Source organism: Sus scrofa, chromosome 16, assembly GCF_054392235.1.
Source record: "Sus scrofa isolate SSC_HxYL_T2T_F1_AM1 chromosome 16, Sscrofa_HxYL_maternal_Yorkshire_Landrace_v2.0, whole genome shotgun sequence".
NCBI lineage: Eukaryota > Metazoa > Chordata > Mammalia > Artiodactyla > Suidae > Sus > Sus scrofa.
Genome location: NC_139398.1, coordinates 27,029,727 through 27,047,663, shown reverse-complemented (window position 1 = coordinate 27,047,663; position 17,937 = coordinate 27,029,727). Strand labels below are relative to the sequence as shown.

Below are 17,937 nucleotides of genomic sequence, written 5' to 3'. Positions count from 1 at the left end.
GGGATAGAACTGGGAAGTGGGGCCTTTGGTTGGGATCAGGTCATAAGGGCAGACCTCTTATAAATGAATGACACCAACTCTGCAGGCACCTTAATCATAAACTTCTCACCCTACAGAACTGTGAGAAATCAGTTTCTGTTGTTTCTATGCCATTCATTCTATGGTACTTTGCTATAGCAGCCTGAATGGACTAAGGCAGGAAGGAAAGAGCCAGTCCACGGTTTTGCAAGTTAAGGGGTGTCTGTAGTTCTTAGTACTACACTTTTGGTAATTTCTTCTTTACCTCTGAGGTGTAAACCTGCAAGCCATATCTTCCAGACACCCTAACTTGCTGAATTTCTCTTAGTTTCTGGCAATTGGAGGCACTAGATAGAATTGAGAAGGAAGGAAGAAGAAACAGTATTATTTTGTTGCCTCTCTGGGTTTCTGTCAGTTCGGCAGGCCGTGACAGTAGCAGTCTCATAAGGGCAAAAGAACGTCCTGCTCATGCTCTTCTTGGCATGAAACCTCCACCCTAAGAGAAGAGTACACAGGATGGGAGCAGAGAACAGCAGACCAGTTCTGCGAATACATGAAAATGTATTGAATGTTATGCTTGAAATGGGTGAATTTTAGAATACTTAACCTATATTTCATAAAGCTGCTTTTTTTCAAAGATGATTTTAGGAAGCAATGAATATCAGTAGCTTTGAGAACAGTTTAGCAGCAAAGGGAGAATGAGCTCTGGCTTTTGCTGAACCGCAAAAGCTGTTTCTCACAGTAACACAGAGAGAGAGCTTGTACCACTTGCTATTAGCAGTTCTGGGGCCAAAATGATCACATGAGTTGTAGCCCAAAGGCAGTGACAGTTTCTTGATTTATAAAGAACAACCCTCTTTTTCCCATAATACCTTTAGCCATTCTGTCACTCTAATAAGCAGTGGTTGGCTATAAATTTCTCTATACTTAAGTACTGAATGACTTTCCTATCTTGGAATGGACACTGGCTGAATCAAGCTACAAGTTCTTTGTGTGATGAATCACAGCCACCAAATGTATGCGGAGTCCCAAAGAAGATCATCTGTCAACCAAGCAATTTGTTGGGGAAGAGTTTGGACACAATTCTGAGTCCACACCCCAGATAATCCCAGTTGCCAAAAATCTCTGACAAGCAGCAAAAATTATTCAAAGATGGGTTATAAGTACAAAGAAAATGATATAATCTCTATGCATAAAACATTTTTCTTTAAATCACTAAAAGAACATTTCTGATGAAAAGATGGTTAAGGTAAAACAAAGAGAATGGGGAGTTCCTGGTATGGCTCAGCAGTAGCAACCCCAGTTAGTATCCATGAGGATGTGGGTTCAATCCCTGACCCTGCTCATTGTGTTAAGGATCTGGTATGACCATGAACAGTGACATCGGTTGTAGACGTGACCTGGATCCATTGGTGTGGCTGTGGCATAGGCTGGCTGCTGCAGCTCCAATTTTACCCCTAGCCTGGGAACTTCCATATATATGCCACAGGTGTGGCCCTAAAGAGCAGGAAAAAAAAAAAAAAAAGAGAGAGAGAGAATGAAAGAAATTCTTCTCATAGAATTTATAGATGATATCTTTATAAATGGTAAGTGAAATTTGAACAATAAGAAATGATTATTCCAAAAAGGCTTTATAGGATGTCCAAAGAATATGGAATTGAGTTACAGAATGTCACAATATTACAAAAAAGAAAGAAAGAAAGAAAGAAAGAAAGAAAGAAAGAAAGAAAGAAAGAAAGAAAGAAAGAAAAGAAAAGAAAAGAAAAACCAGCGCAGAGAAGAAATGCTCATTATAGGTCAAAAATTTCAGATATTGATAAATAGTTATAAGGGCAACTTTTAGAGAGAAAGAAAGAGAAGGGAGGGAGAGGGGAGAGAAAAGGGGGAATGTAAAAATGGTCACAGAAGGAACGATAGACTTACAAAACAAGGTATATCTAACATGCATTACTGATATTTTTAGGAAGAACTGAGCAGAGGAAACAGTGAAATATAGAAAGAGTCTAAAGCATAATTTTTTAAACATTTTTTTTCTGAAATAAAGCCAAGTCGAATATGCGTACTGAAGGGGCTCATAGATTTCTGAGAAATAATGACACCTAACATTTACACCTAACATTCCAAATCAAAGCACATTCCAATAAGGATATTAAAATTCAGGTACAAAGAAAGAATCCCAGGAGGAGGCAAGGGAAAAATCACGCCCCCTGCTAGTGTGAAATATCAAGTTGGATTCAACTTCTTCACAGTAATATTCATGCAAGGAGACAGTTTGATCAGTGTCTAAAATACGATAAGGGGAAGAATATGTGATGCAAGAATTTCATAATCAGCCAAGTCATCCTTTGATTGTAAAGAAAACTTTTGAGTATAAAGGTAAAGTATGCACAAAGTTATGCCATTTATGAATAACAAGGTCTGTAATCTCCTGGTGGGGGGGTGGGGAGATAAGAAAAAAAAACGGGAAAATGGAGCTGAAATCAACTGATTAGGTAAATGAGAACTAATGGATGTTTTTGAATTGGCAGAGTAAACACCCATTCTGACCTACCCCCATTCCCACCCAAATGTGTAAAGACTAAGTTTTATTTAATAAAAGTGACAGAAATATGTCAGTGTGGTGTTAACAATCAGAGCAAAAGTAGGAGTATTCAGCCAGCTTTCCTTGGGTTGCTGTCTCTTAAATTTGTCTTCATTAAGGAGTCTCGACAATACACAAAGCTCCTTTTTTTCTATGCTCACGTCTTTTTGAGGCCCAAGTCACCTAACACCATTCAGAAAAAAACTTTAAACAGCATATGTGTCCTTGCTATGAACTGTTTATGAACAACTTGGATTCTGCTTTTCTAGTCAAATCCACCAAAACCTAGTCTACATTTTCCCCTAAGGATGCAATGCTGGAAACGGAAATCGTTTATCTGCAGCCCATATCCACCTCTCTCTTTTTAATCTTTCTATAGATGATAGATAGATTGAGAAACATATAGTTAATTTTACATTGAGCTTCTTAAAAATCTCTTTGCATTGTATATGTGTACCGCATCTTAGTCCATTCATCTGTCGATGGACATTTAGGTTGATTCCATGCCTAGACTATTGTGAATAGTCTTGCAATGAACATAGGGGTGCCTGTGTCTTTTTGAATTACAGTTTTGTCCTGATAAATGCTCAGGAATAGGATTGCTAAATCATATGGTAGTTTTATGTTTAATTTTCTGAGGAACCTCCATATCAGCCATAAAAAAAAGTATGAAATAATTCCACTTGCAACAACATTAATGCAACTCGGGATTATCATACTAAGTGAAGTTAGTCAGAAAGAGAAGGACAGATACCGTATGATATCACTTATATGTGGAATCTAAAGTATGGCACAAAGGAACCTATCTACAAAATAGAAACAGACTCACATACATGTAGAAATGATTTATGGTTGTGAAGGGGGAAGGAGGAGGGAGTGGGACGGACTGGGAATTTGGGACAATAAGGTCCTAATGTATAGCACAGGGAACTATATCAAATCTCCTATAATAGATCATGATGGAAAGAAATATTTTTTAAAATGTGTATATATGTCTGTGTGTGTTTGTGTGTGTATTTGTGTGTGTGTGACTGAGTCACTTTGCTATTAAGTAAAAATTGGTACAACATTGTAAATCAGCTACACTTTAAAAAAAATCTGTCTTCATCTATTATATGAAATAATAATTACATATATTATTTCATTTGATCTCCTCAATACTCTTAATAGTTGGATCATAATTCCCATTTTACAGCATAGAAACTTCAGCTCCTGAGAGTAAACTAATTTGTTCTAAATTACACAGACATTCGGTTTTATGTCTGCTATTAGAAGCAAGTTTCTTTGTACTTTCCCACCACCCCTTACTGTAGTTGCATAATGCACCCGTTCGCAATTACATGACACATGACCATATGATTCCACGGAATAAGTTGCACGTGCTAAATTAAAAATATATGACTTGTAAGTTCCCTACCCCCACATCTCTAATGAGAGAAACCAGAGATTGTGTTCATGAGGATCACAATCTTTGAAATAAAATACTAGAATTTTATTTCTATTGCTATGAAGTTACTATTATAGCAATGACAAAACAAGAAAAATACAATGTGTGAAAAGAAAACTACAGACAAATATCCATCATAAAATAAATGTAGAAATTCTTAGCAAAATATTAATAAATGGAATATAGCAATGCATAAAAATAATTATACACCATTACCAATTGATATTCATTCTCAGCATGCAAAGTCAGTTCAATATTCAAAAAGTACCAGTGTAATTCACCCATTCATAAAGAAGGAAAATTGCATGATCATATAATCCAATGCAGAAACAGCACTTGACAAATGGGACAAATTTGAGGAAGGACAAATTTCCCTCCTCAAGATCAAGAACAAGGCAAGGCTATTCACTCTCACCACTCTCATTTAACACAGTATGGCATGTTCTTGCAAGTGCAGTAAGGCAAGATACATGGGAAAGAAAGAAATAAAATTGTCTCTATCTGAAGATGACAAGATTATGTACAAACCAAAGTCTAGGAAGACGCAAATACTCTAAAACACCCTTTTAAAGGTAAAAATTTCAACAAGCAAAAAGGATATAAAATAAACATAAAATATTAATTACATTCCTATATGCTAGGAATTAACAAAGTATACTGAAATAAAATATTAAATGTCATTTACAATCATTCAAAAATGAAATATATCTAAAATATCAAATATTTACAAGACTTATATTTGAAAAACTAAAAAAAAGCCAGTGAAAGTAATCAAAGAGATGCTAAATAATTGGAAAGACTTTTAGTATTGGTAGATTGGAAGATTCAACTTCATAACTTTGTTAGCTTTGCAAAGGCTATCATAACAAAGTACCAAAGACAGGGTAGCTTAAATAAAATAAATATATATTCTCACTCATCAAAACATCAGCAAGGATTTTTGTTTAGAGTTGATTATTTTAAAATATATATGGAAAACAGCAAAGGACCTAGAAGAGCTAAAAGAATTTAGAAAATGAAGGACACAGTCGAAGCAACCAGTCCACCCAATTTTAAGGCTTATACTATCAAGATCATGTGGTGTGAGTGGAACAATGGATCTATTAGCCAATAGAGGAGAATACAGAATTCAAAAATAGATCCACAAATATGCCCAAATTATTTTTGACAAAAGTGAAAATAATTCAATGGAGAAAAGACAGCCTTTTCAACCAATGGTACTAGGGCAATTTGATAGGTTCGGAAAAAAAGTGAGCCTCCACCTAAGTCACATGTCTTATGTAAAAATGAATATCCTGGTTATGATATTGTTCTACAGGCTTTAAGATGTCACCATTGTGAGAAATGGGTAATGAGGTCATGGTATCCCTCTGTATTATTTCTTATTTCTACTAATGAATCTATTATTACCACTAAATTAACATTTTAAAAATTTAAAAAATATTTAAATCCTAAATAAACCCATAGTCTGAATGTGGATATTGTAGAAAAAAAGCTTTGTCAGTTTGGCTCTTGTGTTGTCAAGAGCCAGTCAAACTGCTATGACCAGGTGTAAAGAATAGACTACCCTGTGTGTCTTCTCATCCTGAAATACCTCAGGTGTACAGACCTAACTAGAAGACCGACTTATTTATGAATCAGCTGGGAGAAACAGACACTATCTAAATATATGGATATATTTCATCTTTAAAGATTTTCCTAAGCTATACAATGAACATTATAGTGTTTAGGACTTAGAAATGTTACTTGTTAATTTCACATATAGGTAGAACTTTTACTATAATCTTAAGGGAAGGAAAAAACTATGTAAATTAAGCAAAAGAAAATTATAATAAAAGACAAACAGAGGAAACCCAACAAAGATAGCAATGAAATTCCAGCGCAAATCATGACAGGTGCTTTTGAGGAAAAAAAAGAAAAAGAAAAAAAGCAGTAGAGCATAATGCTAAGATGATTTAAACTGAAAAATTGGGAGTTCCCGTCGTGGCTCAGTGATTAACGAAGCCAACTAGTATCCATGAGGACACAGGTTAGATCCCTGGCCTCATTCAATGGGCTAAATATGTGCATTGCCAGGGGATCCCGCTTTGCTGTGACTGTGGTGTGGGCTGGCAACTAGACTTCTGATTCCACCCCTAGCCTGGGGGCCTCCATGTGCTGTGGGTGTGCCCTAAAAAGACAAAAAAAAAAAAAAAAAAAAAAAAATGTTGAGAATAAAAGAAGTACATGATTTTTTTTTTTTTGCTTTTTAAGGGCCACACCCACAGCATATGAAAGTTCCCAGGCTAAGGGTCAAATCGGAGCTACAGCTGCCAGCCTACACCACAGCCACAGCAATGCGGGATCCGAGCCACATCTGCGACCTACACTACAGGTCATGGCAACGCCAGATCCTTAACCCACTGAACAGGGCCAGGGAACCCGCATCTTCATGGATCCTAGTCAGGTTCGTTAACCACTGAGCCACCAAGGGACTTCCTGTACATGAAATTTTTAAATGGTCAATGTAAACTCAAAATGACAAAAACCGAGGATGAAAATTATTTTCCAAATATGATTTAAAATGATTTTTTACTAACTGAGAAAATTTTTTCAGCCTAACATTTCTCCTCAAGTGGTATTTGGTTTCTGACTTTGGATTCTTAAAGATGGGACAATAATTGAACAAAGATTATTGCTCAATATGTTTGCAACCATAATAAAAATGCTTATTTTCTTTCAATTTTGAGTCAATCTTCAGGCTATTGAAAGATCTTATGCTTAAAGGATAGAATGGAAATCCAAGAGCTGTGATAATGTAAAAATATAACTTATACAAAGAAGATTGTGGAGAAAATTGGGTAGAGAATAAAGGGCATTGAAATTGTCATACTTTATAAGGTATGAATAAAAGGATGATAGAAAAGTGAATTGAGGTTTAACCATATTGTTTATATTAAAGATAACTGATAGAAAAAACAAAACCATAACATAACTGACAAAAAAAGATGGAAATGAAGACTTGAGTGAGTTAAATACATTTGATATCAGGGGAATAATAAATGTTATCTGATATTAATAAATTCAGAAAATAACTCATATTTCATATTGTTTGGAAAGGGAAATAACCAAAGCATAAACATTTTTGAAGTTATCTGGAGAACAGACTTAGAATTGAAGGAATGCTATGACACTGTTGATTTGTAATATAAAATATTCTTTAATGTTATTTTTTTTAATGAGTGTATATTACTTGATAAAAGCAAATATTTTAAAACTACAACCCTATTTATTTATAAGTAATGGTGATTTATAGGATAAATAAAGATGCTTGTTATTGTATTACTATGAAAAAAAATTAGAATGGAAGAATTTTACCAAACTGCAATCATGCATATAAACATTTCTTCTAGCATTTTTTAGTGTGTTAAAATGTTATTTTTCCTTGCTTTATACTACTGAGTTTGAAATATCACCCACCCAAGGCTCTTTGTTTCTTCCTAGTTACTTGGCTAGCAGCTGCTTCAATTTGCAAGTATATACCATGTGAATTACAAGCAAATAAAATAATTGGCCTTCAATTACACCAAATTTTCACCAAGTGGGTTGTTGTGCCCTGATTATGCCTTCACAGTCTAAATAGCCACACTTACAATTCAAATGTGCTCTTAATTTAATTCATTAGACTTTTCAAGTTAGAAAAATTTTGTTTTGTATAAAATATGATTTCATTACATTAGCCGCAGTAAAAAATGAGAATCACCTTTCACTGAGAATATACAAGAGTAAGATTTAAATAACTTTATCATAGAAAGTATATTAATGCTCATTTCCAATATTTAAACTTAAAAATCTTAAAATCTTTCTGATTTCATTTTCAAAAAAACTCATCAACATTTAAATATGTTTGCTTATGGAATATAGTGTCCAACTATTCTATTTCTATGTTTAAATTCCTCAGTTTTTCAGGGAATAGAGTGTAAGTCACTTTAGTTTTGTTCCCAATGGAAAGTGGCTGGTATCTCCAATCATACCCCAGAAATCCATAATTATACAATAGTTATCCAGGTACTTTCTAGTTCACCTCCATAGGTTTAATATTTACCTGTCATGTTACTTATTTTCACAAGTTATCATATGACACATCTTTATGAATAAATTTATTACAAATTAAAGAATATAGTTTTCCTTTGCTGACTAGTTTTCTCCAATTTCTTTTTACTAATAGCAAATATAATTACAAATAATCATTGATTATTTAATTTGTTAGTGGAACTTATCTTTTCCTGATAAGGATGTCTTTGTTAAAAACAGATGATTTTTTTTTAAAAAGTGTTGAAATGATCAAGATAGTAAAGATCTTGAAATATTTTCCTTTATGAATTTAGAATTTAAGCTATTACAGAATAAAGCTTCCTTTTATAAAACACATCTGAAAAGAATCATGTTTTCAAATAGTTAATATTGCTAATTCACAAGGATCATAAAAATTAAATTATGTTGAGGGACTTTATTCCAGGATCCAAGTATTGAGCAGGATAGTTAGTTCTAGCAACACTTACAAGTTTTACCTATAGATTTATAATTCAATTTAATTCAATTTAAACTTAAGAGTATTTAACTTCATAAAAAGCATTTATTATATTTCTTTTATTCTTTAATTACTTATTCCATACTTTAAATTTATATTCAATTAAATGAATTAAAAATTACAATTTTTGCTTAGATTCCTCCATTAGCAAGAAAACAAAAACTGAGTGATATATTTCCATTTGTTTATAATTTCAATTTTTCATATAATTTAATTTATCAAATATGAATAACTATGACTATAGGTATAAGGTTTCAAAAAATAAGGAAAAAGAGAAGATATATTTCATGAATCTGTGCTAATAACATTTAATTATAATTCACATTTATTGTCAATTTGATCTAAAACTATCACAATCGATAAAGAACATTATGTATTGATAAAAGAGTCAATCCACCAGAAAGACATAACATCAGAGCATCTAAGTACATGAGGCAAACACTGACAAAACTGTCTTGAAAAATAGCTGTGCAACAATAGTATTTGATTTCAATAACCCACTTTTAATAATGGAGAGACCATTTAGGCAATTACCTTTAGGTAACTAATTATGAATTTCTCTTCTCTCCTTCAATTATTTTTTTGAAAATAAGAAAAAAATGTACATAAACTTTGACAGAATTAAGAAAGAAAAGAGAGGTGAAGGAGAGAGAGCAAGCAAGAAAGGGAGCCCCCTTTCATTCTTACCAAAAAAGGTAGCATAGCATACAGTTTCCTGTAACTTGCTTCTATCACTTAACACCTGATACTCCAAATTATGCAATATATAATCCATTACATAGAGGTCTTCCAAACTGCTTTTCACAGTTACATAGTACTCCAGTGTGTAGATATAATGCAGTTTATACAACCGCTGGATTTTGGGTTAGATTTTTGGATTTGGGGGTTGATTCCAATTTTGGTATTAGTAGCAATAATGCTACATTGACAAACATTTGATATATGTCATTTCAAATTCATGTCAGTGTACCTTTCAGCTTTGGGGACAGATTGCTAGAAGAGGGATTGCTAGATTGAAACCTGAATACATACATGACAAAATCCTCTCCAAGTCTGTTTCCTCATTTAACATTCTGAGAAACAAAACAACAAGATGCTTCTTTCCTTCTTAACTTCACCGACAGATTATGCTATCAAAATTTTCACATTTTTTGAATCTTACAGGTGCATGATGGTTGCAGTTTTGATTTGCATTTTTCCCATTGTAATGATTATAATTAAATGGAAAAATATAATATTTTATAACAAACATTGTTCCATTGAAGATATGAAATGTACTTGGATCTCAGTGGCCAAAGGAAGTATCCTGGGTTATGGACATAAGTGGCTGTTTAATTGTCATCAATTAGGTTAATCTTAAACCATCCATTTTACAGTTTAAAGAGGTAGCTAGAAGAAGGAAAGGTAGGAAGAAAGGAGGGGGTGGGAGGAAAGGAAGGATGAAAGGAAAAAGGAAGGAAGGAAGGAAAGCTAGTTCTGAAATAAGACAAAGGTATATGAATAAATGGGAAAGAACTGCTTAAATCAATGCACTTAGCTTTGTTTACTTGAAATCTCTGTCATAGTTTGAAGTCTGTGACATAACTACCTCATTAAAAACACTAAATTTATCTATTTTGCTCATATTCACATCTCATAGACTTTGCCCAGAAGTTACAAATTTTAAAGTCCTACTGCATTTTGATAGTAAGCTGTGCATGCATATCTTCAGAAATGGGTTGTTGTCTCTTTTTAATATATATTTTGTTCATCTTATACTGGGTAGGAGCTACAGATTAATATTTATCCTTAATTTTTTAGAGTATTTACCACAGCACCCAGAAGGGGCATTATACAACTAATAAGAAGTAAAGTTCATATTAGTTATTTGATCAAATATGTTCCATTAGAACTGCCTAGGAATATCAAAACAATTAGTCAGACCTGAAATTCAATCTGAGCTAGCATTCCTATTCAAAGATTTGAATTCAAAGGTAAGTTCAGAGACCAAATATCATCTTATGATTTGTTTTGAAGTGTCCATCTGCCCATATCAAAAAGTTCCTGCAACAATTTGGCAGGCAGTTTAAAGAACCAAAATAACTGCTCTGTGTAGGTCAGGTTCACAGGCAGCCGGGTGTTGACTTGGAAAGCACAAAAAGTAATGTTCACAGTATGTGGTACTTTACCAAGTAGCCAGCCAAAAGTGTTTATAACTTCTAAATTGTCAAAAATTGAAGCTCTCTAAAAAAATCCTTTAAGGAAACTATAAATATATATTGAATTTTAAATATCAGTAGCCAATATTTTTTGAAACAGATAAAAATCTAATAAAATGTTATATAAATTGCATGATGCAGTAATCCTGATATACACATAATTTATATCCTGAAACATTCTTAATATTCCTTTTGTTTAAAAAGGGGTTCCAAAGATATCAATAAATTTATTTGTACATTTTAAAAATATTTGTGTGCTAGTCAATAGTCTAATTTTTTGTTCTGTAAAGCAAATCCAATATCATAACAAGCTCCTTTTTTATTTTTTTGGCCTTGAAAGTTCCTGGGCCAGGGATCAAACCTGGGCCACTGCAGTGACAACTACCAAATCCTTAAGCGCAAGGCCACCAGGGAACATCCCCTAGAACTACTTTAGGCAGACCTTGCAGAACTTCAGGGGGAATCCTCCATCTTCACTCCCCTTCCCCCCACTTTCAGTCTTCACACTGTTTATAGGTCTATGTCTGGGAACTGAGGGCCTTTGCTGTTCCTCTTCTTGGAAGAGTGGCTGTTGAAAGGAGTTAAAGATGGCTCTTGGGTAGTAAGTTTGGGTTGGGGTCCATGAGGAGGGGTTGGCAGGAGGACAAGCTCCCTTGATATCCAGAACTTGTAGAAGAGGCTTCAGTACTGAGTGGACCACCAGATGAGTTCCTTGGAGTGAGAGCTACAGGCTGGCAGGGAGCAGGGTGACTCCTCTGGCAGCCAAGAAAAGCTAGATGTGGTTGCACTTCAAATAGCTCACCAACAAGTTGATGGTCGCCAAGAAGAGCAGGAGGATGTTCCCAGTGTGAAAGTTGAGTATATCTGGCCTGGAGCCCAACACCGTGTATTCTTTTTTTTAGGACTTTGTAGTGATGAACAGCCACCTCTGTGTGAGAACAGAGAGTGGGTGCCTGGGAATCGGTGCCAGAGGGGGATATTGAACTCGTAACATAAATAAAAATCTTCAAATTCAAACAGTATGAGTTGAGGGTCAGCAGAGGTTGATTACTAGCCATCGTATTGCCAAGACTCATGCATGTCTGTGTTGGTTTATCAGAAAAAGCACATTACAGCTCTTAAAACCAAATACAACTGATTAGCAAGTGCTTGCCATTATGCAAAAAGGAGCAGGGATCAGAAAGATGAGATGCAAAAACCCAGAGACAAACAGTGATCTGGGCCATTACTAATGGAAGTGACTAATCCCTGGAACAAGTACCTTCTGTTTGCTGTCAACCCCCACCCTCAGTTTGGAGGTCCTCTCTCACTTTTCTCCACCTGTGGCTGTGAAAAATGCTCTATGCTTAGGAACCACAAAGCTGTGGCTAGAGCAAGCTCATACTTAGCCCATATACTCATGGGAAAAATTCTTCAATCTATTTTGACAATTAATTTGCATATTGTCCATGATCCAATTCCATGAAGTTGGCCCAGCCTGAAGATGTCTGTACAGACCATCATGTTACTCCTGAGTACAGTAGGACTCCATCACTATCCCAATCTGTGGTCACTTGGGCGTTATTATACCAGGGTCTCAGACTGCAGAGCTGCCTCAAGGACTGGGAGTCTAGTTCTTTCCAGTGAATGCTATCTTACTCAAATAACCTGAGATCCCTTCCCCTCAAGAGTCTTGCTGTATAAAAACCAGGTCTTGGCCACAAATATTCCTGACAGCCAATATCACACCTTGGCTTCACAACTTCATGAATATCCTTGTCACACCTTCCATGTATACCAAAGCCTTTCCTTAAAATGCATGCTAACTATTTTTGTTTATGTCTACCAGTATTGATTTGATCTAGGTACAAAATGACAGTCTCATAGCTCAAGAAAAGAAAAGCATATTAAGTTTACTTTAAAATATGAAAAGGAATATATGTTCTGCTGTTTATCAAAAAATAACCCCACCTGCAACATCAGTTTAGTCCTCAGTTGTGTTTATATGCGACAGATGAATTTAAGTATTCAAACAAAACAAAATTCACTTGGCCTATTGAATCACCATTTTTTTCCATAATAAAATTTTGTTTGCTAAGGTCTAGAAACTTAGTTTTTGTGCCTCCTACAACATATAAAGTATTTAACACTCTAGAATTAATAAGCTCACTTATTTTCACTTAGTGAAATAAAGAGCATGTTTCCATTGCATTCCTTCTTGCTTTGGAGTAGTTTTCAGGTCCTTTTTGTGACAGCTATCATACCTACAGTTGAGTTGTTAAGGACAAACTAAATTCACAGTTGAGGACAACAGATTTTAATTGAAATGGAAATTTTACTGTTATGCCCACTGGAATGTGTTTATTTTGAGCATATGTAATTGTCTCTTTTATTGTTAAACTTACAACTGCTATATTTTTCTTTTGAAAAAATGGTGAAAGACAATCAGTAAAACATTTCCTGCACAATAAAGGCAATATGCAAAAAAGGAACAACAACAAAAAAAAACCAAATGCAGTGATAAAAAATTCTAATGAGAAGATTCTGTATTAGAAATTAGTTACATAAATATAATCCACTCTAATTTGCCATAGTTATATAGCTCAGTCCTCATTCTAGGAAAAATATATTTTTGGATGCAAAACTCTGTTACATACTTCTATTTTTGAAAAAACTAATCAATGATTAAAATGACTTTTTATTATCTCAAATTAATAAAGGTACTGCCCAGGTAGATTAAGATACAATACAACTTTTATTATTTTTCTAAATTAATAGACTATTTTAGAGAAGTTTATGTTAACAAAAAAATTAGGCGTAAAGTACAGGTTCCCAATTGCCCCTTTTATTGTGCTTAGAATTTTTTGGTCTGGACCGTAAACATCCCCGACTCAGTAAACTCCCTCTTTAATCCATTCACTGTTAAGACTGTGAAAGTATTCTTTTTAAAAGGAAAATCTTATCACCTTCACATCTGTGTTGTAAACTACAGTTGAAATATTGAAAAACATATTAATCCATTAGTGAACATCCATGACTCTACCACGAAGGTAAAACTTCACTGTGGCAATGGTTCTCAAACTTTCCCATGAAATTGGAATCCTTGGAGAGTCTGTTAAACTTGGAATAAACAGCAGGTCTAGATAGGTCTCGAGAATCTGCATTACTATCAAGTTTCCAAGTGATGCTGATATTCCTGCTCCTGGAGGCAAAGTGTGAGAACTACTGCCTTATAGTTTTCCTGATAAGTCTGCTGTTTCCTTCTATAAATATTTTAATTTTCTAATGCAGCATAAAAAACCCCCAATATTTAATGACAATAAAATCATGATCTATTCAGCTCCCAAATATGAATTTATGTCTCTTCTACAAGAAGACTTATTTTCTTCTCTACTTCCTCAGTCAGTATATTTCCATCAGCTTTGTGTCTATACCATCTTTTATTATTTTGTCCATTCTTCTTCCCTTCCTGTTCCCTTTCTTTTGTAAATCTGAATCATTTTTTGTGTTCAATATAATTTTATTGGGTCTGAAGAAAGAGAAAACCAGCTTGTTAGAATCATTATTTTGAGTAAACATTATGTTTATAATTGTATCACACCTAAATCTATAAATATAATTGTAGCATAAAAAAGAGAAAAGTAGTAGGATGGATAATAAAGAAATCTTCATATCTAGGGGGTTGTTACAGGAGAAAATTGACCAAGAGAAACAATGAGAAAGAGAAAATCTTGGAAATTTGTATTGGCATTAAAATCAAGAGTAGAGAGAAAAAGGTTAACAGTGAAATAGGAATGGGAAAATGATGAGCTGTTAGTATCTTCATGTATTATTTTGGCAAGAAACTATAATTTTAAAATAAAAGTTTAAGTTAGGCTACATGTCATATTCCCTAGGAGATATTTTCCTCTCTTTACGCAATACAAGGAGTAGAATTATCTGGAGAAACTCAAGGTGCTCACTTTGGGATAACAATGCAGAAGGATCCCTGTACATATGTGTCAAAAAGAAAAGACTCAATGATCTAGGAAATACTTCAGGAAATCTTTTGCTGTCATAGTCACATAAAAATACATAATGTCTATGAAACAGCAATAACTAGATGGGAATTACAGGCTAAAATTAGGTATTAATGAGTCAAAATGAATTTATTTTTATTTATTTATTTATTTATTTATTTATTTATTTATTTATTTTGGTCTTTTTTGCCATTTCTTGGGCCTCTCCTGCGACATACGGAGGTTTCCAGGCTAGGGGTCTAATTGGAGCTGTAACCGTCGGCCTACGCCAGAGCCACAGAAATGCGGGATCAGAGCCGAATCTGTGACCTACACCACGGCTCATGGCAACGCTGGATCCTTAACCCTCTGAGCAAGGCCAGGGATGGAACCCGCAACCTCATGTTTCCTAGTCGGATTCGTTAACCACTGAGCCATGACAGGAACTCCCAAAAATGAATTTAGGTGAGATTTAAAAAATTGCTAAGAAAGTAAAAACACAACTTAAAAATTATAGCTACACTAGAAGCCCTGAGATAATAAGAACTATTAATATTTAAAAATATCTCAGCAATAATCTGTTTTTTGGTTATTCCTGAATCAAAAACAAAGTATAAAATCTGACTTTTAAAGATGAAAGATCTACAAATATGGAGACAGTTAAAACCAAATTACCCCAATATTTGAAAAAAACATGTTATAATAAATATTTATATACAAGAAAAATTATTTAAAACATGATGAAGAATAAAGGAAATGTGAATTGATATTTACAAATATACCAGTTTAAAATGGAGATGTGAGGAGTTTCCATGTGGAGCAGCAGAAACAAATCCGACTAGGAACCATGGGGGTGCAGGTTCGATCCCTGGCTTTGAACAGTGGGTTAAGGATCTGGCATTGCCATGAGCTGTGGTGTAGGTCGCAGACGCCGCTTGGATCCCATGTTGCAGTGGCTCTGGCGTAGGCCAGTGGCTATAGCTCTGATTGGACCCCTAGCCTGGAAAGCTCCATATGCTGTAGGAGCAGCCCTAGAAAAGGCAAAAAGACAAAAAAAAAACAAAAACCCAAAAACAAAAAACAATGATAGTATCAACAACAACAACAAAAAACCACTTCAACAAAACAAGAAAGTATTAGATAAAGGAAATTCAGTAATTTAGTTACTAAACTACAGGCTGTTCTTTCTACATAACTATGTTCTCAATCTATCCACCTTTCTATTTTTCCAACATACTTTGTCCATTTGAAAATAAGTTGCAGCACATTTAAAAGTGTATAAATAATAAGGGTCTACATCACATTTTCTTACCACAATGTTATAAGACCTGCCATTAATGACAAAATTTTATAAAATATTACAAACTTAAAACACACATTTATGAAATAAGAAAGTAAAAGCTGAATTTTTATATTTCTTTTAAATATCACAGTCAATTACGTACCTCAAAACTCAAGCAAAAGAACAGTTTAAAAAACTGTTCACAGTATTTAAAAAAGCTGAAGATACACATTTCCAGATCATCAATTCCAGACCTGTATTTAAACCTAAATCCAATAGTAATGCATTTATAAGATCACTAAAAGGCATGTGCTAGAATATTCATTACAGCATTATTTGTAAACCCAATCTGGAAACTACCCACATAAATGTCCAGGCATTGGAGAAGCCATACAAAATTGAGGAGAATTCACACAATGAGAATCAGTTATCTATAATGTATATAATGCATTATTTATTAATACTTTAGTGCCAAAAAAGACAACACTAATCTTTGGTTTAAGAAGTTAAAAGAGTAGTTAACTAGAACAGTGACTGAATGAAAGTTTTCTAGGTTAATGGTATTTTGTTTTTAATCTGAGTCTGACTAAGCAGGTATCTTCTGATTGTAAAATCAATCCACCAAGTTAAACTCATTCGGACAGTCGTTTCCACAAATAATACACTCAAAAGTTAAAAGTACGTAGAAATCAAAAATATTATTCACATGTATTGCTGCTTAAAATTCATTAAATCAAGTAGAAAAACATTTTAGTTATGACAAGCTTTGCAAAACAAAATAAAAGAAAAAAAAAAACCTTAACTTTCGTAGCATGAATGTTTAGTCTTTTTAGACTTTTAGGATCACTAGAGAAAACTATAGAGACAGAGAAGCATCATGAAATCAGTAATGAAAAATAAGTGATAAGGTTAAAATAAATGATTTAAACATCATAAAAATAAGTGTTTCGTGGGTTTGGTGGCAATGAATTCTTCTGTGAAATAGATGAAGACTACATCCAGGACAAATTTAACCTCAGTGACCTCAATGAGCAGGTGCTTCACTATGGACAAGCTTTATATATGATCTCAATCTGAAGCCTGATGAAGAGTTGGACTACAACCCCAGCCAGAGCGACCTAATTAAGCCAGCAGCTGAGATGCTGTATGGGTTGTCTCAGATCCCCTAAATCCTCACCAACCACGGAAACACACAGGTTGGAAAACTATCAGCAGGAACACTTTGGCTATCACCTTACGTGCACTGTGAGAACAAGCCAAAACTTCCCATTGGTGTTTCCGACGTGGCAGGTGGGGCCATGGTGAAGCCCTACTTCCTCAAATGCATTGATGTGTCCACACCCAAGGCTTCACTGAAACAGCGCCACATGGAAGGCCCTGACTTGGACACCAGTTTCCCCCATATGTTCTTCATGGCACACTCTGAATGCCGATCTAAGTGTCCCATCAACCAGCTTATGGCCAAACGCCATACTTGGAAGATCCATCTGAGGACCTAACACAGCTGTAGTTGTAATACGACAGCAACTTCAAGAGCCTGTCAAAACCATTTGCTGATTTCCAACCCCGTCTGTCCTTCAGTCTTTGACAGCTCTAATCTTCCCCCCATCATCCCTATGGAATCCCCTATGGTTTATACTTTAAAAGATTCATTATTGTAGTGTGAATATGAAATAAAGTGGAAAAAGGCAGAAGACATATTTCATTCAAATTTTTAAAAAAATCTTGTCAGATCTCTTCAGGAAAATTATTTAAAGGGAAAGGCTTGATGTATCCAGACATAAAAATCGTGAAATGATGAGGTATGTTTTTAATAATTCTATGCTAATTTAATGATTAATAAAATTATTTATGTTAAAATGTA

At 34.4% G+C, this 17,937-nt stretch overlaps 1 pseudogene; it reads left to right on the top strand.

Annotated features, from left to right (window-relative positions):
* The first annotated feature begins 2,073 nt into the window (after positions 1–2,073).
* Positions 2,074–17,572, top strand: LOC100626931 (casein kinase II subunit beta-like; annotated as a pseudogene).
* The last annotated feature ends 365 nt before the right edge of the window (positions 17,573–17,937 follow it).